The following is a 20822-nucleotide window of genomic DNA, read 5'->3' as shown; positions in this document are numbered from 1 at the left end:
CTGCAGCTCTAACTGCAACAGGAAGAGATCACCTGACCAGAAATACTGCAGCTCTAACTGTAACAGGAACAGATCACCTGACCAGAAATACTGCGGCTCTAACTGTAACAGGAAGAGATCACCTGACCAGAAATACTGCAGCTCTAACTGTGACAGGAAGAGATCACCTGACCAGAAATACTGCAGCTCTAACTGTGACAGGAAGAAGTGTGGAAGCAAAAGACACAACTCTGTCTGTTAATTGGCTTAGGTGATCAAACATGTCATAGAGTAGGAAATACATCTGCAACTGATGCCTGTTTGTTATTTTTAATAGTCTCAAAATAAAATCTCTTTTTTGATTTTAACTTCCAATTGCGGAATGTTTGCTCATCCACTAAATCCCAAGAATATGACACTGACTGGAATGGAGACCAGTAAGAGGAAATGTCTGTGCAACGTGGAGTAGGCACAATGGAAGAGTGACCTTTTGGACGTGGATATGTGAGTTTTATCTTTTTTTTACTGACAATTGGCTCATGTGACCTAACAAGTATGGCTTGTTGATGTGTTTGTGTGCACCGTGAATCGTACGATCCCAGGGGGCGGCCCTTATTTTTTAAAATGGCAATTTTCTATTTATGATTACCCAATGGCACATACTACTAAAAAAGTATATTATTATGATAATGGTTTATTTACATGAAGCAGGGTTTTACATATGAGCTGTTTTATGCAATATCTTTTTATAGAGACCTACATTATTTGGGGGGTATAGTTTTCCTTTAATTAATAACCCCTAAAAATTTTAGATTTATGAATTATAAAAAACACAAAACGTCGACAAGTAAGTGCATTCAATGTCCTATAGGAATCAATGGAGCTGTGCTGATCCCTTTAGACCTTTTTTTTAGCCATTCAGACTTTTAGAGATTTCGGAAATCTTAAAGGTTTTAGAAGTTTTGGTATTTTTTTAGTGCGTCATTCAGTGATTTGTTTTTTTTCCATTCGTACTTTTTATAATCGGGTCTTTTAATCATTTTCATATTAAAGAATCTTATCAAACTGGAATATATATTTAAGTAAATATTGCCCTTTTACATCTCTTGCCTTGAACCCCCATTTTGTGATGGTCTGTGTGCTGCCTCGGAGATCAGCTGACCAGAAATACTTCGAAATTCGACCCTTAGTAAATCTGCCCCTAATTCTGTGTTTTATTTCTGCGATTTTACTGTGTTATAGTGATTTCATTGTTCTTCCAATTTTAGTAAATTCATTGTACTTCCAGTATTGCTCATTCATGCCCATAAAACATTCCTCGCCCAGTAAGACTAATGGAACTAGTGTTTTGACACCAACAGCTCACTGTGTGATATGTTTTCTTATTGCTTGGGTTGGTTTTATTGTATTTGGATTACATGTGCATCTTCTTAATCTCACGCATATTGGGTATCAAAAGGTTCAGAATCTTGACACTCATCTTTATGATATTTGTAGCTCAGAACACGCAGGGGAATAAGATGTTACAAAGTTCAAGCTTTAATAGTAAATTCTCACTTTATAAAAGCTTTGTAGTTTGGTAGTTTGGAGTAGAAAGAGAAATCTACTCATTCTTAATTTGTCAGAATATTTACTTCATAAAAACATGTTTTCTGGGGTCAACTTATTCTTACAGGCTTGATAAATAAAGAGAGTATTGTATACTCAGCCATTTAATTCTGTATGTAATCTTTTAATGTCACAATATACCATATACTTTGTAAACGTATGCATATTGGACATCCAGCTTTTTGGAAGACCCCTTGCATTTATCCAGAACCCTGTCATGTAGCATGTCATTAGTTATAATAGAAACAGACTCTCCATTCAACCAAATAGCTGGCTCAATCAGGTTTGGGCCCTCCTCCTCTGGCTGAGTATATTTCACATATGTCCTGAGCCTGAATGCTAAGTTGGACTCAATGTGCAGTGTCACACAGGGGTACCTTGGTCCACTGGAAACCTCACCACAAGGGCACCCCAGTTGTGGAGGTTTCCCACAATTATGTAGCTACCCCTCTCCATTTGCAGCATATCTTTGCCCAGTAATCTGCCCATGGACAAACCATTTGCCCCGTAGTTCTTGGGCAGCAGCAGTCCAGGTGCAGTGGAGCCCCCTAGGGTCCCAGCTAATGGATTTATGTTGGAACTTTCCCTAGTCTCTCACAAAGTTCATGAAAATTCTAAAGACCAACATGATTTGGAAATACCTTTCAAACTATGAGCTGTCATTCAAGATTAAACAGGTTTGAGTCTGCTAATGTTATCAGGGAACTGGTTTACTGTTCCATTTAATTCCATTAAAATATATTTACACAGGTATGGGACCTGTTATCCACAATGCTCGGGACCTGGGGTTTTCTGGATAACAAATCTTACAGTAATTTGGATCTTCGTACCTTAAAGGGCATGTAAAGGCAAAAAAATGAAATCCCATTTTAACTTTCTTTAATGAAAAAGAAACCTATCTCCAATATACTTTAATTAAAAAATGTGTACTGTTTTTATAAGAAACCTGACTGTATGCAGTGAAATTCTCCCTTCATTTACTGCTGTGGATAGGAATTGTCAGACGGTCCCTAACTGCTCTGCAGGGAAACAATCATACTTATGAACAGCAGGGGGAGCCCCCGCCTTACTTCCCAGCCATGCAGAACTCAAGCAGCTTTGTTTGTTTTCCCTGTAGAGCAGTCAGCGACTGTGTAGATTTATATTGGATTTTATTTTTATCTTTAAATCCCTTTAATATTTCCAACTCCAGCTGCAGGGACAAAGATCATGGAGCCAGATTTAAACAGATAAATTGGGATTCTATTTGGAGGATTATTTTGCTGCAGCCACTGGTTCTGCAGAGTTGGAGAAAGTTTGTATTAAACAATACAAAACCTATAAAATCCACATTAGATTACATGACAACACAGGGCCCAGTGCAGTCTGTATATTCTGATTATTAATCAGTCTTGTTGTATTGGCTTCTGACAGATATTATTTGACTTGTGCTGTCTTGATAATTTATGATGATCCCTAAGCAGCCCAGACCACACTGAGCATGTGCACAGTCTTGGTCTTGCAAAGATATTTAGCAAAGTTACAAGATGGTGACCCCCTTGTGGCCAACTTTGAAAGCATAAATCATTTGTTTGATTAGGCTTGTGGCGCAGTAAGTTCATGTTTAGTATACAAAATAAAGCATTTCTAGCTTTATTCTATTTTACACTTTAGTTGCCATTTAAGTCTACTACAAAAGCATGTAAACATTAAGGGGTTATTTATTATGCTCTGAATATCCGAAATTCGAATAATTCATGGTTTGCAGGCTAAAAAAACTATGAATTTTTCTGAATTTATTAAAGCCTGGTGGTCTTAAAAGTCTGACTCTGAAAATCCGACAACTCAAAGCTCTGGAGGTCCTGTATAAGTCAATGGGCAAGGTTCCAGTCTCTGCGCTGATGTCTGTACCGATATCCGATGAGTTTGTGGTTTCTGCGCAAAAAACTACTAAAAAATCTTAGTTTTTGCGCAAAACTCTCAACAATTTTCAGGAAAGCTCGGACGTTTGCCCCTATTTTTCGGGCTCTTTTCTTAATAAATAAGTTCCATTCAGGCAGTCGGAGTTGATCAGATTTTTATGTTAGAAATACTTAGAAAAATTCGGACCTTGATAAATAACCACCCTAAAAATAAATATATATAAAAGATAATATTAATATAATGAATCTTTTTTTAAAGCAAACATCGACCGTTTTTCACATTCACACTTAATTGTGAGCTCTGGAGGCGACACTCATTGCACTTTATACTCCATCAGCACCCAGACCCTGCACCTGCTGACACCCGGCCAAAATTGAGACACAATCCTGAGGGGGCACAAGTCTCTTAGTGTAGGTGCTATTGAAGCGTTTCAGTTGATATTAGTACAGCATTGTCAACACCTTGTAATCTGCAGTTGTAAGCAATATATTATTTAGAATGTTTAGCCACACGAGGACATGATTGTCTCCACTCATTACACTCTCCCCTTGCTCTGTGTAATTACCTTATAGGATAACAATTCATTCCCATCTTCCTCTTGGAGTCCTTTGGCTGAAAAAGCTCTATCTCCTAATTCACCAAATCTGGAGTTAAAGAGGAACGGCCCCTGGTGAAATCATTTTTAAAAATTTTAATTTTTTTATTGAAATGGAGTATACGGTAGAGGGCCTTCCCCTAATTAGGATTTTTCTGGATATCAGATTTCTGTATAACAGATCCTATACCTGTACTTTAGGCCACTGGTTGTCTGATTTTTCAATGTAGGGTCCATGTTTCCCATAACCAGGTTACAGACAGATTGAAGCATCATTATCATCCATTCAGTCATAGTTCTAAGAATATCTAGGATAGAAAATTTTCACCTCAAATCTCAACATACCTGACCTTTCCAATTGAAATTTTACATACAGTCATATGAAAAAGTTTGGGAAACCTCTTAATTCTTTGGAGTTTTGTTTATCATTGGCTGAGCTTTCAGAGTAGAAACTTCCTTTTAATATATAACATGCCTCATGGAAACAGTAGTATTTCAGTAGTGACATAAAGTTTATTGGATTAACAGAAAATATGCAATAGGTATCATAACATAATTAAAGGGGAAAAAAAAGGAAAAAACATAATTAGACAGGTGCATAAATTTGGACACCCCAACAGAGATATTACATCAATACTTAGTTGAGCTCTTTTTACAAATGTAACAGCCTCTAGACGCCTCCTATAGCCTTTGATGAGTGTCTGGATTCTGGATGTGGGTATATTTGACCATTAGTCCATACAAAATCTCTCCAGTTCAGTTAAACTTGATGGCTGCCGAGCATGGACAGTCTGCTTTAAATTATCCCGTAGATTTTCCATGATATTCAAGTCGGGGGAGCGAGACGGCCATTCCAGAATATTGTACTTGTCCCTCTGCATAAATGTCTTTGTAGATTTCCAAGTGTGTTTAGGGTCATTGTCTTGTTGGAATATCCAACCCCTGCAGCGTAACTTCAACTTTGTGACTGATGCTTGAACATTATCCTGAAGAATTTGTTGATATTGGGTTGAATTCATCCGACCCTCAACTTTAACAAGGGCCCCAGTCCCTGAACTGGTCACACAGCCCCACAGCATGATGGGACCTCCACCAAACGTGACAGTTGGTAGCAGGTGTTTTTCTTGGAATGCTGTGTTCTTCTTCCGTCATTCAAAGCACTTTTTGTTATGACCAAATAAATTGATTTTTGTCTCATCAGTCCAAAGCACTTTGTTGCACTGAATTGTAGAACGATGTACAGATTCACCATCTGCAGCAAGATGTTCTTGCAGGTCTTTGGAGGTGATCTTTGGGTTGTCTGTAACCATTCTCACAATCCTCCGCATATGCCGCTCCTGTATTTTTCTTGGCCTGCCAGACCTGGGTTTTACAGCAACTGTGCCTGTGGCCTTCCATTTCCTGATTACATTCCTTACAGTTGAAACTGACAGTTTAAACCTCTGAGATAGCTTTTTGTAGCCTTTCCCTAAACCATGATACTGAACAATCTTTGTTTTCAGATCTTTTGAAAGTTGCTTTGAGGATCCCATGTTGTCACTCTTCAGAGGAGAGTCAAACAGAAGCACAACTTGCAATTGGTCACCTTAAATACATTTCCTGATGATTGGACACACCTGCCTATGAGGTTCCAGGCTTAAGGAGCTAATCCAACCAATTTGGTGTTGCCAGTAATCAGTATTGAGCAGTTACATTCATTAAAATTAGCAAAATTACAAGGGTACCCACATTTTTGCACAGACATTTTTTACATTTGATTTAATTTCATACAACTGAATACTTTTTCACTAAAAATCTTTGTTCAGAAAAACACCCCAGTACTCAGATGCTCCTGGAAAATGAAAGACATACCACTGTTATCTTTTTGGTTGAAAGTGGCGTAAATTATTATGCAGGCTGAGAGGGGTTCCCAAACTTTTTCATAAGACTGTATATTTAGGAGAGCAAATATGAATTCTACCCAAATATCCTAATTGGCCTGCAGGACCAGCCCCCACCACAGCTCCAAGCCCCCCAGGGAGGCCAGCCCTAGAGTTTGGGAACCACTTCTTTAGACTGATGGAGAATTCTTGGACATGGCCATGGAAAGGTCTTATTTGACTGTTTTAAATCAATTCGGACTTTTATTTTGCTAGGAATTGTCTGAAAAACTATTTTTAAATGTTTTGAGGTAAGGTATTTGTATATATTTTTCAGATCATTCAGAGTAATTTTCCATTAATACTTTTTTAAATTCAGATCTTCAGTAAATGTCATGACATTTAAGGGTTTTAGAGAAAGTGAGTTTAGTCGTGGTTTCAAAAACCTCTAAAACCACCACAATTCAACCTTCAATAAACAGGTGTAAAAAATAGGTGTAAAAACTTTCATGATTTCATGGTTTCCAGGCAAAAAAATAAAAAAAATCGGAGTTTTCGAGTGGAAAGACTGAAAAATTAGTACGATTCGTATTTTTGGGGGTTTTTCCCGCAAACATTTTCAGAAAAGTGTATTTAAAAATAAGGCGAAAAAACCCATGCAGATTTGGTCACAGTTTTTTTCTGAAAATATTGACAAATAACCCCCTTACAGAAAATCAATTTATTTGTGGTTTCAAAAATCTCTAAAACCACAAAAATGAGAACGTTGATAAATGGGCCTCCTAATGTTAAATAGAAACTCACAAAAGGTTTAACATTTTTATTAGAAATAGTTATTAGAATAGTTGACAAGGGGTATAGAGGGAATAGGAAATCTCTGAAAAATAGCTTTCCTGTATCATTATATTTAATATAATATTTACCTTTGATTTATGTTGTCAGCGGGCAAAAATGGTCCAATTTAGTCCAATGAAATAAAATACCTGTCTAATTATTTTGTTCGCTATTGTAAAATATAATTGCCTATTTTTAAAGAATCAAAAAATGCTGAAAAGCTGTTATCAATGGAAATGACATTGAAATTGTCAAAATCTATTGAAATAAAGCCTTTTGATGAGTTTTAACACTTTTTACCAAAGAGAATAAAAAGGAATTGTTTTTCTTCTTCTCTTTTCTCTAAAACATAATCCGTTCCCTACCTGGGGAATATACTGCACCTGCTCGTGTCTTCAGTATGGAGCATGGGCTTTATACCATCAATAAATTATGTTTCAAATGATGTTTTGATAAGCGTTTTGAAACTGAAGGAAAGTGAAAAAGATGGGGAAATCTGCATGGCAATGATTGTAAAATGTCATTGAAATGTCATCATTTATAGACCATTTCAATGATTTTGATAACGTTCCCATGGATAGGAAATGGTTTCATCAGGTCTGGAGAGGAGAAACATGAATTACAATTTCCATCAATAAATAGGTCCCAATTCTTTATCATGAAAACAGCACAAGCAAAACAGAAATATAATTCTGTAAGTAGCTTTAGCAATTGAGCCCAGGGGCAAGTAACATGTTGCTCCCCAACCCCTTGGATGTTGCTCCCAGTGGCCTCAAAGCAGGTGATTATTTTTGAATTCCAGGCTTGGAGGCAAGTTTTGGTTGTATAAAAACCAGATGTACTGCCAAACAGAGTCTCCTGTAGCTGCCAGTCCTCATAGGGGCTACCAATAGCCAATCACAGCCCCAGGAACTTTATTTATGCTTGTGGCGCTCCCCAACTGAATGTGGTTCACAGGTGAAAAGGGCTGGGGACACTTGGAGTAGACTTTTTGACAGTAATTCTTGAAAATACTTTATATCCTTCAATGTCTCCCTGTAACGATAAATAGTTTCCCTGGTGGTTTAGTGGCTTACCCATTGGCATGCGGGGATGCCCACTGCATTCGTCTGTTCCCTTCCAGCACTGGTTCTCCTATGGCACGCGCAGCCGTGTGCTTCCTGGTTTATGCGCCGGCGTGATGACACAAAATTCAAACTATTTAAAGGGGCTTTGTATTTAAACACATTGCCCGTTGTTAGGTTTAATTAGTTTGTTCCTGATGCTATTCTTTGTGTAACCTGCCTGATCTTCTGTGTATTGACCCCTGCTTTGCCTGACTCTGAACTCTGTATCCTGACCCTTGCCTGGCTGTTTAATCTCACCTCTCCAAGCTGAACCCTGCCTGTCTGATTATTCTACGTTCTACAATCCTGATTCCGGCCTATCAGACTATTCTAACTCTGTTTGTGCTGGCCCGGCCTGCCTGTTCCACAATGAGTTCCAAGTTGTGTTCTTTCGTCCAGTATCCTTGGTGAGACAATCGTGCCCCTTTGCTCGTCCAGAACCTGTAGCTTTGCTCCTCTCTTAGACCTGGCGGCATCCAATTACCCGACGGCTCCTCCCGAGGTGAAAGGCGGCTGTTAAAGAACAAGCAAGAGCCAAGACCGGGGAGCCCAGCATTGGTTCTGGATTTAGGGTGCCGTTCGTGACACTCCCGATAGCTATACCCAAGAGTAGACCTTCTTTAGAGAACTGAAAACTATTATCTGATCCAATAAGAACCTATTCAAGAACCCACAGGTGCATTTCTCCCTTCTTACTTTTCCAAAACCTAAAAGTGACCTCTCCTTACCAGTAACGATGAGTAAATTTTTTTTACCACTTATGGATTCACTGCAAAATTCAGCATTTCGTCATCAGTGGATTTGTTCATGAAACTGCAACAGAAATTTGGTGCAAAAAAAAAAAATGCTTTACTTTAATGCAATTGGAGTGAGAAAAAACACCATTGATTTCAGAAAGAGCCAACATTTCACAATGGAACTGAATTCAGATAAGCTATTGTTTAATTGGGTTGAAAAAAGGCAAAGTCCATCAAGTTCAACCCCTCCAAATGAAAACCCAGCCCATACACACATCCCTCCATACACCACACAAATTCTATATACCCATATCTATATTAACTATAGAGTTTAGTATCACAATAGCCTTTGATATTATGTCTGTCCAAAAAATCATCCAAGTCCCTCTTATAGTCATTAACTGAATCAGCATCACAACATCACCCGGCAGTGCATTCCCCAACCTGTATATATTGTTATTGCTGATTTTTATTACTCCTCTTTCTATTCAGGCCTCTCCTATTCATATTCCAGTCTCTTATTCAAATCAGTGCATGGTTGCTAGGGGAATTTGGACCTGGCAACCTGATTGTTGAAATTGCAAACTGGAGAGCTGCTGAATAAAAAGCTAAATAATGCAAAAACCATGAATAATAAAAAATGAAAATGGATTGCAAATTGTCTCAGAATATCCCTCTCTACATCAATAAACTCAAAGGTGAGCAACCCCTTTAAATAGGAAAGAGATTCCGACCAGCCCCTATAACTCATAAGCTAATTTTTATAGTAAGCATACACTCTAATCTTTTATGTATAGATTGTTGAAACTATATAGCCCTGCCTTGATTGTATTGATTTCATTCAATGTCAAAATGAATAGAATAGGCATAGATATGACTTCCTATACCCCCTCCCACTTTCTTTCTTCTGTCCCCCAAAACCAGGCCTGGATTTGTGGCGAGGCCACAAAGGCCCAGGCCTAGGGAGGCAAGACAGTAGGGGTAGCATTCTATGAGGCGCTAATCGCCATCATTTTGGCGCAAGCAAGCACACTCCTGCAGGTGGTTGCACGGGAAATTGACGGGCACTAGGACCCTGTGGCGCGATGTTGCCGGGCGCTAGGACCCTGTGTCGCGATGTTGCCGGGCGCTAGGACCCTGCGACGTGAAGAGGCCTCGGATGGAGAAGGCAGGAATCCGGCCCTGCCCAAAACCCTATAAATGAAGATTTTGCTGTCTTTATAAGAGACCACAAGTGTTATAGAAAAGATCCTTGGACCTATGGAGGGGGATATGGGTCACCCCAAGATCACAGGTCCCTAAGCTGTTGGGTTGGTCCAACTATAGAGATTTAGTTGCTGGGGGGGTGACAGTTTGAAGCCTAAATACAGAGAGATAAGGGGAGAATGCACTTGATGATCCCCAACTAGGTTGTTACTTCTGGTGCATAAGCAGTTATAGAGGTGGGCATGGGGGTGCCCATTATTTTTGTACAGTTTCTGGGGTCAGAGGTTCCGTCTGGGGGTTACCGGGGGTACTGTAGTCAAGGGTAGTAATTTTTCGGCGAAGTGAAACGCCGCAAATTCGCCCATCACTAGTCAAGGGACTGTAGCAGAGGGTGGGACATGAGATGGAAAAGGGGGATTTTTGGGATGGGGTTTGTGTAAGGGTTGGGTGTGTGTGGGTGGAATTGTTGCATTAGGGAGTAGATGGGGTGGATCATGGTCATGGATGTGCTGGGAGGGAGGTTGGTAGGGGCGTCATGCTGAGGAGCACTGGGGACGCGCACCCTGCCGCTGACAGTCCAGCTCTGTCCAACACCCATGGGTCCCAGGTGATCAGTGGCCAATAACTGGGGCCCACTGTTTGTAGAACCTCATCCCCCGTATGTAATTTTAGGCACTAAGTTTGCCAAGGAGCCAGTGGCGTAACTAGTTGTTACTGGGCCCCATAGCAAATTCAATTTAGGGCCCCAAAATATTTATAAGTTGGCCTATTTTACCAAGATATATTAAAATTGCTAATTAATTAGGGTCCCACTGGGCCCCCTACACTCCTGGGCCCCCCTGCAACCGCAGGGTCTGCTTCCTCTATAGTTACGCCCCTGCAAGGAGCAGTAACCCATAGCAACCAATAGGATGTTTGCTTTTAAACAGGTGACCAGTAAATTCCACCTGCTGATTGGTTACAGCTCCTTGGCAAACTTAGTGCCTTTTATTGCATTAAACCCTATATATCCTAGTAGTATAAGGCCTGATTATTACTAATGGCCACTCTGTCTGGAGAGCAGAAAAGTAACAGACCTGAACAAAGGGAGGCCTGGTCTATAGAGTAAAGCATTACCTTGCTGGCTGTAATTGCACCCAGTGCCTAATTTACATTAACAGGTGTAAATGGGCCCGGTAGCACTAGGTACAATAACAAGTAAATGCAACCGCTGAGCACCTGCTGTTTTTTCCCCCTAAATGAGATCCATTGTTTTATTTCATGTCGTTTATTTTTGTTCAGATGCCGAAAGATGAAATGTCCTATTGTTAGCCCGTTTCCATGGCAATGTGCAGCCTAGGGCTTGTGTAAGTGATCACACAAGCTCCTTCGACATCATATTCTTTCCTAACATTCACTGGGTAATGATGCCCTGCCTTGAGGAGGTGGAGGTGGAGGTCCTCAACGTGGAACCTACTGTAGAAATGAATTGTAGGCAGAATTCTTTACATAAAGTATGAGCCTGGGGCAGATAATAGGCGCCTTTTCTTATAGAAACACATACAGCTCTAGAGAGATAGACTGGTTGGGTCTTTCTAAAGGTCTTCACCTTTGGGGGCTTCATATTGGTTTCGCTTCACCGCGAATTTCGCAACAATTTGCCGGCGTCACAATGGGTGCTGGCATCAAAGTTGATGCCGGCGCCCATTAAAGTCAATGGGTGTTTGTTAATCATCGGCGGTATCTAAATTGTCTCCTGCGTCAATTCCGTCGCCGGCGTCGAAAAAACTTTGACGCCTGTGAATTATCACTGGTGAATTTTCACAGCAAATTTGCCGGCGTCAAAATGGGTGCCGGCATCAAAGTTGATGCCGGCGCCCATTAAAGTCAATGGGTGTTTGTTAATCATCGCCGGAATCGAAATTGTCGCCTGCGTCAATTCCGTCGCTGGCGTCAAAAAAACTTTGACGCCTGTGAATTATCACTGGTTAATTTTCACAGCAAATTCGCAAATTTATTCACCGGCGGTGAAACATTCAAATCTGCTGCGAATTTGCGTCTGCCAAATAAATTCATCCATCAATACTTCAATGCTGTCCAGCAGAGCAGATATTGTCTATGGGTCCAGTCTTCCAGTTCCCCAGGTACATGCCCAGAAGAACTGTAACAATCACCTAACGTTATCAATATCGACCAACTTACATTCCATGGGACGTGGGATCAATTACAGGGGTACATTTATAGTCAACAGAAAGACACCCCAAACAGTAATGGTGGGAACCCTTTAAAAGGGTTGTTCACCTTTAAATTAACTGTTAGCATGATGTAGAGAGCGATATTCTGAGACAATTTGCAGTTGGTTTTCATTTTTTTTTTATTTGTCGTTTATTTTTTAAATTCATTCGTTTTTTTATTCGACTGCTCTCCGGTTTGCAATTTCAGCCATCTGGTTGCTAGGGTCCAAATTACCCTAGTAACCATGCATTTGATTTGAATTAGAGACTGGAATATAAATAGGCCTGATAAGAAAGATGAGTAATAAAAAGTAGCCATAACTATAAATGTGCATTATATTATAAAGCATTACAGAGCATTTGTTTTTTTAGATAGGGTCAGTGACCCCCATTTGAAAGCTGGAAAGAGTCAGAAGAATCTTTCAAAAATGATAAAAAACAAATAATGAAGACCAACATACTAAACCTTAACGTAAAGGTTACGTGTTACTCCTATTTGAAGCTTTTTTGGGAAGGGAAATGACCAACAACAACGTTTCTGTTGCCTTTGCCCTACAGTAAGTTCATGTATGGGTTCATCTTTAAACTGGGGAGATATGGGGGGCAGAATATAGAAAAACCTTTAGTTGTTGTTGAATTATAACACTCAGCACTCACTGGGCGACTGGTGTTATAGTAAAGGGGAATGCCACCCATAAGCTCTTTTGAGTACAGGTATGGGATCCGTTATCCGGAAACCTGTTATCCAGAAAGCTTCGAATTACGGAAAGGCTGTCTCCCATAGAGTCTATTTCATCCAAATAATTCTAAATATTTAAAACTGATTTCCTTTTTCTGTGTAATAATAAAACAGTGCCTTGTACTTGATCCCAATTAAGATATAATTAATCCTTATTGGAAGCAAAACCAGCCTATTGGGGTTATTTTATGAATACCGTTAGGGTGTTATAAGGATTCCTATCAATTTACTATAGAACTGCCCATCCAAAGCAGGAGTTGTTTGTACATTGGGAGCAGTGCTGGGGGGAACAGAGAGAAGATGCGCAGCAGTTCAGTTCCTATGTTGGCCAGAAGGGGGCAGTAGAATGCCTGTGCCAATAGAAGCCATTTGAAGTCTAATAGTCTAAATTGTAAATTCTTTGAGATCTCGTCTCCTGTCTCTACATTATGTGCAGGGAAGGCAATAGAATAAGTCAGAGAGGCAACTTGCCCTAGGTGCCCCATCTCATTGCCCTATCATAGAAATACAAACTGAGAAAAAGTATTTATTGGGTAACAATTGTCAGTATATTGATCAATGATGTCTCTAGTTTTTGGCTGTCATGGGATTTGAGAGTTGAAGTTCCACAGCAGTTGGGGGTCTCAGACTGGGCTTTCAATTGGCGACAACTGTAATGTGCCCTGTAGGAACTGAATTTTGCATCAGAACCTGCTGCAATAGCGATAGAAATCAGAGCTGGGCCGGAGATATCAGGAACTCATGCTGTGCTTCCCCGGTCTGTGTCCTGGGGTTGTGCCTGGGAAATTGCTATAGTTTCATGTAGGAGGAAAATCCTGGGGAGTGGGTAATGCCTGGTACTAACACAGGGATTATATCGCTTCTGGGGAGACAGAGGAAGAAGGGGCAGAGATTCTATAGAGACAGAGGAAGAAGGTACAGAGATTCTATAGAGACAGAAGAAGAAGGTATAGAGATTCTATAGAGACAGAGGAAGAAGGGGCAGTGATTCTATAGAGACAGAGAAAGAAGGTACAGAGATTCTATAGAGACAGAGGAAGAAGGGGCAGATATTCTATAGAGACAGAGGGGCTGGAGTTCCAGAGATTAAGGAGGAAGGTGGAGGCTAATGAGGGAGTGGTTGACTGGAGAGGGGGTTGGAATGGACATAAAGTTAAATTGAGGGCAGTAAATGGTAGGACACTGGGAGGAGATTCTATAGAGACAGAGGAAGAAGGTACAGATATTCTATAGAGACAGAGGAAGAAGGTACAGAGATTCTATAGAGACAGAAGAAGAAGTTACAGATATTCTATAGAGACAGAGGAAGAAGGTATAGAGATTCTATAGAGACAGAAGAAGAAGTTACAGATATTCTATAGAGACAGAGGAAGAAGGTATAGAGATTCTATAGAGACAGAGGAAGAAGGGGCAGATATTCTATAGAGACAGAGGAAGAAGTTACAGATATTCTATAGAGACAGAGGAAGAAGGTATAGAGATTCTATAGAGACAGAGGAAGAAGGGGCAGATATTCTATAGAGACAGAGGAAGAAGGTATAGAGATTCTATAGAGACAGAGGAAGAAGGGGCAGATATTCTATAGAGACAGAGGAAGAAGTTACAGATATTCTATAGAGACAGAGGAAGAAGGTACAGAGATTTTATAGATAGGGATGTAGCAAACTGAAGATTTGGTGTTCGCGAACGCCGTTCGCGAACACCGGCAAAAAATGCGAACGTTCGCGAACAGTTCGCGAACTTCGAACACCCGCTAAAATCGTTCGATTCGAACGATCGAAGGATTTTAATCATTCGATCGAAGGATTTTCATTCGAATCGAACGATCGAAGCCATTCGATCGAATGCTTTTCATTCGATCGAATGCTTACAATCGTTCGAACGAATGGAAATCGTTCGATTTTTAGCGGTCGAAGGAATTCGAATGGTCGAACGACTTGTATTCGAATCGAACGCGAACTCAAAATGCGAACGTTCCCAAACGTTCGCAAACATTCGGCGGACGCGAGCGGTCGAAGTTCGCGCGAACTAGTTCGCAGCAGAACAGTTCGCTACATCCCTATTTATAGAGACAGAGGAAGAAGGGGCAGAGATTCTATAGAGACAGAGGAATAAGGGCAGAGAATCTATAGAGACAGAGGAATAAGGGCAGATATTCTATAGAGACAGAGGAAGAAGGTACAGAGATTCTATAGAGACAGAGGAAGAAGGGGCAGAGATTCTATAGAGACAGAGGAATAAGGGGCAGAGATTCTATAGAGACAGAGGAATAAGGGCAGAGATTCTATAGAGACAGAGGAATAAGGGCAGTGATTCTATAGAGACAGAGGAATAAGGGCAGAGATTCTATAGAGACAGAGGAATAAGGGCAGTGATTCTATAGAGACAGAGGAAGAAGGACAGAGATTCTATAGAGACAGAGGAAGAAGGGGCAGAGATTCTATAGAGAGAGAGGAAGAAGGACAGAGATTCTATAGAGACAGAGGGGCTGGAGTTCCAAAGATTGAGGAGGAAGGTGGAGGCTAATGAGGGAGTTGGTTGACTGGGGAGGGGGTTGGAATGGACATAAAGTTAAATTGGGAGCAGTAAATGGCAGGACACTGGGGGGAGTGATGGGGGGGTGTTTGGGCTACAGTTGGTGCTGAAGGGACAAATTGGGGGGACAGTGTAGGATAAAGTCGGTGGATGGGGAAGTGTCTGGGGGATGTTGGGGGTTGAGCTGGAGACCGGGAGGTGCAGATAGAGCCGGGGTCGGGCAGGACAGGGGTCGGGGAGGCTGGTGTTGCTTTGGGGAGATGGGGGGTTAGGAGAGGGGTGGGGGGTATCGGCTGCTCTGGGGGAAGCTACAGGCGCACAGGAGGGAAGTTGCCGGTGACGGGAGAAGTGATGAGGGGTCAAGAGATGGGGGGTCGGAGGAAGAAGTGGGGGGTCGGTGCTGGGAGACGGATAACGGGAGAGAATCGGGGGAAGGTGCGGGGCTGGGGCTTGTGCAGAGGAGGAGAGAATGTGCGAGTCTGGGGGGAGATGACAGAAGTGTGAGTGAGACAGAGGGGCGGGGTTTGTTTGTCTCAGTCCAATCCACGTGGCCGGTGCCAGTCAGTATATGAGCGAGAGCGGGAGGAGCGGGAGGAGAGGGAACTGGAGCTGCGGCCGGAGGGGATGGAAGTGGCGGCTGCTCAGGATCAGGATTGTCGCGAGGATTCCCGGTTAGTTCTTGTCTTGTGTCTGCGACTGACTGGCGGGGTCGCTGCTGAATCAGACTCGGTGCCGGGGAAGGGGCTGTGTGTAACGGGACTTGGGCAACTGCTCCCACTACTCCTTCTATAGAAACATCAGTCTTGTACTGGGGCGTCATTAGACTCGGCTATTGGCTCCACATAATAATAATAATAATGATCATGATAATGATGATGATGATGTAAATCTGGGGGTACAGTGAGGTTATTGGGGGCACAGTAATACTGACCTCTCCCCCACACATATTTATTTATTTATATAAGGAAACCCCCCACTAATTGTCTCTTATTACAGACCCCCCAACACCAACTGCCCCCCCACATCTGACACAAGTGACTGATCACATGACACAAGTTCTCAGGGTGAGTGACATGAGGGGGGGTCTGTTGTACATTATGGGGGGGGACAGTATAATTCTGGGGCTACAGTTTCTCAGACTCATCAGATCCATTCGCCCCCCCCCCCCATTACACAGTAACAAATAAAGTCTCAGCCCCCCCAGCTCAGGCCCCAGTGTATCAGTTTGGGGAGTGTTGGATGTGAGTGAGTTACAGGGGGGGGCAGAGCTGAGGGATCAGTTACACAATGGAATTTATAGTGGGGGCTCAGTGTAACTTACTGACCTTATGTCTCACCTGGGACTGACGTTATAGGGGGTCGGGGTCACTGCCGGGAACTCTCAGCCCCCCCACACTCATTTACTCACTCACACTTACACTCATAGTCACACACTCACACTCATAGTCACACACTTATTCACAAACTCACTTACACTCACACTTACACTCATAGTCACACACTCATAGTCACACACTTATTCACAAACTCACTTACACTCATAGTCACACACTCACTCACACACTCACAACTTCTGCGGGAAATGTTACAATTGTCTGGATTGTGTTTTTTTCCCCAACTTTATTCTCCTTATTCATAAGACTCAATGAAATACACGTTCCTGTAATTACACAAGGGGTGCGGGGAGTACTGAGCCTGCTGGGAGTTGCTGCACAGACACACGTTCATTTCCCCTTTTTCTGTATAAATATCACCCAGGCGTTTAGCCCCATAGAGCTTACAATCTAAAGCCTCAGGGGACTGTTATACTCAGCTGCTTTTTTATCAAAATCGGGGATAAAACAATGAAAGTCCTTGGTCTGTATTTAGTTATTATGTGAGTCCAAATTCCCTTATTAAACATGATAGAAAATACCCTGTGCTGTAGGGCTGGTTTATCTCTGGATACTTCCCTCTATCCTTCCTCTCCTATTGTCTGTCTCCAGCTCACCCCCTGCCTTATCCAATATGATCCCTGTAATACTGTATAGTACAGACACAGCCAGAGACAGACCCTTATCTTATTATTCATAGGTGGGGGCGCTGTTCTTTTCTACTCTATGGAAGGGATTCCCCTGCAGGCTAAAGGTGAGACGTGGTACTGCAAGTTGTAGGAAAGCAGCGCCCCCTCATGTTCATTTTATGTTTTATTACAATGCATTTTGTACGTTTAAGGGGGTTAATTATTAAAGAACAAACAATTTGAGTTTTTTTTTTACTATGAAATCCAAATTTTTAGTTGAAAAACCACAAAATTTTTCATGATTTATTATGGAAAAAGTCTGAACCCGAAAATCCGGCATTTCAGACCTGCCGAGGTTGTATATAAGTGAATGGAAGAGGTCCCTATCCTATTTGGAAGTTTCTGTGGTCTGTGCTGGAATTAGCTCCAATATCTGACTATTTCTGACTTTTCGGGCAAAAATCCAAAAAAAAAACGAGCGAAAAAAATCATACGATTCGCGTTTTTGCTCAATTTTGTAGTCCCCGATCCCATTAAATCAAGCTTTTTTACCAATAAATAATATCCAATCGTAGATTCTAGTTTGGTCTAGTTTTGGTTTTTTTATCAAAATACTCGGATTTTGATAAATAAGGCCCTAAGTGTTGTGGAACTACAATTCCCAACATTCCCCAACAACCACAACCCTACAGACATGACTGACTGACATGACTGACTGAAGTTTCTGTGGTCTTTGCTGGAATTAGCTCAGAATATCTGAGAATATCTGACTATTTCTGACTTTTTGGGCAAAAATGTAAAAAAAAAAAAAAACAAGGCTTTTCAGGAAAATGCCAGAAACAAATCGAGCAATCGGGGGAAAAAAACGAACGATTTGAGTTTTCGTCCGGCGATAAATCGCCTCATCTGCTTTAAAAAAAAATCAACTTTTTACTGTTAGAATTGAATAAATCAGGAATGTTCGATATTCTGAGACAATTTGCAACTGGTTTTTATTTTTTATTATTATGGTTTTTGAGTTATTTAGATTTTTATTCAGCAGCTCTCCAGTTTGTAATTTCAGCAGTCCGGTTGCTATGGTCCTAATTACCCTAGCAACCAAGCATTGATTTGAATAAGAGACAGGAATATGAATAGGAGAGGCCTGAATAGAAAGATGAGTAATACAAAGTAGCAATAACAATACATTTTTAGCCTTACCGAGCATTTGTTTTTTTAGATGGGGTCAGTGACCCCCATTTGAAAGCTGGAAAGAGTCAGAAGAAATGGGCAAATTATGAAAAAACTATAAAATAATGAAGACCAATTGAAAAGTTGCTTAGGATTGGCCAGTCTATAACATACTAACAGTTAACTTAAAGGTGAACCACGCCTTTAAAGGGGAAATTCACCCAAAATTGTTCATGCATTTCATTCTTCCACATTTTCAATGGTTGTAAAGTTAATGTAGATGTAATTGCTATCGGAAGCCGTATCTGTGCGGCTGTTTGTATTCTCAGCACTGGCGGTTCTGACTCCTGATACAGTGTAACAGCAGTTATCTAGTTAACTGCTGTTACAATTTTTTCAAGAGTCAGAACCAGAGAACGGAAAGGGAAAGACAGATGCTGCATTCAGTAGCAATCGCATTTACATGTGACATCAAAACCACTGAACAATGTGGTATAAATATATATATCACCGGGAAGTTGAATACAATTCAATTTTATTTTCTAGCACAGGTAGGGGACCTGTTATCCAGAATTCTCGGGACCTGGAGATTTCTGGATAATGGATCTTTCCGTAATTCGGATCTTCATACCTTAAGTCTACTAGAAAATCATGTAAACATGAAATAAACCCAATAGGCTGGTTTTGCCTCCAATAAGGATTAATTATATCTTAGTTGGGATCAAGTACAAGCTACGGTTTTATTATTACACAGAAAAGGGAAATCATTTTTAAAAATTTGCATTTTTTGATTATAATGGAGTCTATGGGAGATGGCCTTTCCTTAATTCGGATCTTTCCCGATAACAGATCCCATACCTCAAAAAAGAGCTTATGGATGGCATTCCCCTTTACTATAACAGCAGTCGCCCTGTGGCTGCTGAGTGTTATAATTCAACAACAACTTAAGGTTTTTCTATATTCTGCCCCCCATATCTCCCCAGTTTAAAGATGAACTCATAAATGAACTTACTGTAGGGCAAAAGCAACAGAACGTTGTTGTTGGTCATTTCCCTTCCCCTATCTAACCTTGAGTTTTGGGGTACCCGCCCCTGTTTGATTTACCTCGGGGGGGGGGGCAAATAAAAACCTAAAGACAAAAATCTGCCGCACAATAAAGGGAAACTCCACCCCGAACCTGTTTATTTCTTTTTTTTTCTTTCAAGGAAATGCTATTCTGAGCTAATAAACATGTGTGCTGTTTGTTTAAAGCTATTTGTTCATGGAATTGCTATTGAATGCAAATGAATGTTTTTTTTTGTTTTTTTGTTCTGACTCTTGAAACAATGAAGCAGAAATCACTTCCTCCTCTTAGTCTGTTTATCGACTGCCTTCTGCGATATTGTTTGGGGAGTCAGAAGCAGCAGAGCAGAGAATGGATGCTACTTTCAATAGAAACAAATGTATATCGCAAAATTGCTTACAATTATACTGTAGAAGTATATTTAGAATTATATATATAGGGTGGAGTTCCCCTTTAACATAGAAGAAGTGGAGCTTTATACGTCCCTGATAAAAGGAATCTGACTCAACGGGGCTGCAGTTACCTGTCAGATCCACTCGCATTAGATACAGACACACTCGTTTGCCACTTTGCCACTTTAATTGTGACGTCACTCTCCTTGTAGTCTCATCAGCGAGACTGCATGAAGATTCACTCTAACAAGGTCCCCAGATGGATAAATTAGTCACATTGCATAGCCGTGTGTAAAAGACATAAAAAGTCACTTTGGTCATGTGAGTTGATACATATGTTGAGCATAATCGTCACGGATACGGCTTCCTCCAGAAATATATAAAGGGATAATGTATATTTGCTATAAGCCAGTTCAGCTACAGGGTTATTTATTGGAAAGAATATTCATGTTCTATAATTATACACAGCAGGAGCTGCCATAGAGCTTACCATAGACAACCCCTTATATGAGGGTCGGCTGTCTCGTAAGATGCTTCCTTTACAGTACATGTATAATCCAAGGAAAATAATCTTTTTCGTACCTTAAGAAGTTGTTAGCTTGAGGGAATATATATCATTCTCCATGCGGTCATGGGGTTACAGTGGTCTTTTTAGCAGAAAATGGGGTAGACGTTATCCAAATGACTAATAATTGCTTTACAACCCTGCCAATAGTATCCCCCAGTTAGCAGACTTTATTTTAATGATACTCTGAACAATATGATGTAACGCTAGGTTGTCTCCTGCTGGTCTCCAGGTAGAGCATCTCCATATCCAAGGTGGAGGATCTCCAAGCTGAATTAGAAATCCCACAGTCTTCTTTTGGGCGGCAGTGGTTAGTG

At 41.0% G+C, this 20822-nt stretch overlaps 1 protein-coding gene across 4 annotated transcripts in view; it reads left to right on the top strand.

Annotated features, from left to right (window-relative positions):
* The first annotated feature begins 15854 nt into the window (after positions 1-15854).
* The window catches only part of st3gal1.L (ST3 beta-galactoside alpha-2,3-sialyltransferase 1 L homeolog), an 86832-nt gene continuing 81864 nt past the window's right edge, over positions 15855-20822 (top strand). The window contains exons 1-2 of one of the 4 annotated variants that reach the window (XM_018268277.2): positions 15883-15984; positions 16310-16377. The gene's annotated coding sequence lies outside the window, so the exon portion shown is untranslated. Of the gene's footprint in view, positions 15985-16309; positions 16378-16818; positions 17441-20822 lie in introns of those variants that run through there. The other 3 variants (XM_018268276.2, XM_018268278.2, XM_041566655.1) reach the window with 3 other exon arrangements.

The sequence above is a fragment of the Xenopus laevis genome, chromosome 6L, assembly GCF_017654675.1.
Source record: "Xenopus laevis strain J_2021 chromosome 6L, Xenopus_laevis_v10.1, whole genome shotgun sequence".
In the NCBI taxonomy this organism is placed as follows: domain Eukaryota; kingdom Metazoa; phylum Chordata; class Amphibia; order Anura; family Pipidae; genus Xenopus; species Xenopus laevis.
The sequence above is the reverse complement of the archived record's forward strand: the minus strand, read 5'-3'. Positions and strand labels throughout refer to the sequence as shown.